This window comes from Oryx dammah, unplaced genomic scaffold, assembly GCF_014754425.2.
Source record: "Oryx dammah isolate SB20612 unplaced genomic scaffold, SCBI_Odam_1.1 HiC_scaffold_2, whole genome shotgun sequence".
In the NCBI taxonomy this organism is placed as follows: domain Eukaryota; kingdom Metazoa; phylum Chordata; class Mammalia; order Artiodactyla; family Bovidae; genus Oryx; species Oryx dammah.
In genome coordinates this window covers 145,718,718-145,719,801 of record NW_024070186.1, presented here as the reverse complement: position 1 = coordinate 145,719,801, position 1,084 = coordinate 145,718,718, and the positions used below count along the sequence as shown (strand labels likewise).

The window sequence follows — 1,084 nt, the reverse complement described above, 5'->3', positions numbered from 1 at the left end:
CCTGCTTGCAACATTGGCAACAAATTTGATTAGTAAATATTTGCTTATCTGACAGATCCAATGTGATTTTTCTTTCTTTTAAAAATTTATTTTTAGTTGAAAGATAATTGCTTTACAGAATTTTGTTGTTTTCTGTCAAACCTTAACATGAATCAGCCATAGGTATACATATGTCCCCTCCCTCTTGAACCTCCCTCCCATCTCCCTCCCCAATCCACCCTCTAGGTTGATACAGAGCCCCTGTTTGAGTTCCCTGAGTCATACAGAAAAATAAGGAATGCTTCACGAATTTCTGTGTCATCTTTGCACAGGGGCCATGCTAATCTTCTCTGGATCATTCCAGTTTTAGTATATGTGCTGGTGAAGTGAGCACCTAATGTGCTTTTGACAAGTATAACATATTAGGAAGAAAAAGACTTTTATTCAGAAATGTTTCTACCCAGTTTGAAACATAGTCAAGCTTTCTGGGCTCTGGACTGAAAATGCTTAATGTGGTCACTGAATGTGTCAGGACTGATCTCAGAGGTCCTAGAGTTATCAGAAATCTGGGAGCAGAGAACAGATAAGATATGATATGAAATGTATAAAAAAAGAATGGAAAAGGCAGTCTTTTATTTCTTAAAACATTGACATGAATTTTACTTAAAGAGCTGATGTTTGAAAGAGACTCATGGACACAGAAAACAAACTTACAGTTACCAAAGGGAAAGGTGGGAGGGGAGAGGGATAAATTAGGCTGGGATTAATTTATATACTCCACTATGTATAAAATATGTAAGTAATATGGACCAACTGTATGGCACAGGGAACTATACTCAGTTAAAGTAATAACCTATAAGAGAAAAGTACATATGCAGAGTACATAATGAGAAACGCTGGGCTGGAAGAAACACAAGCTGGAATCAAGATTGCTGGGAGAAATATCAATAACCTCAGATATGCAGATGACACCACCCTTATGGCAGAAAGTGAAGAGGAACTAAAAAGCCTCTTGATGAAAGTGAAAGAGGAGAGTGAAAAAGTTGGCTTAAAGCTCAACATTCAGAAAACGAAGATCATGGCATCTGGTCCCATCACTTCATGG

The 1,084-nt window shown here is 37.6% G+C and overlaps 1 non-coding gene across 1 annotated transcript; it reads right to left on the bottom strand.

Annotated features, from left to right (window-relative positions):
* Positions 1 to 266: 266 nt before the first annotated feature.
* LOC120859381 lies at positions 267 to 373 on the bottom strand. Its single transcript, XR_005720063.1, has one exon. It is a non-coding gene; the product is annotated as a U6 spliceosomal RNA (small nuclear RNA).
* Positions 374 to 1,084: the final 711 nt, after the last annotated feature.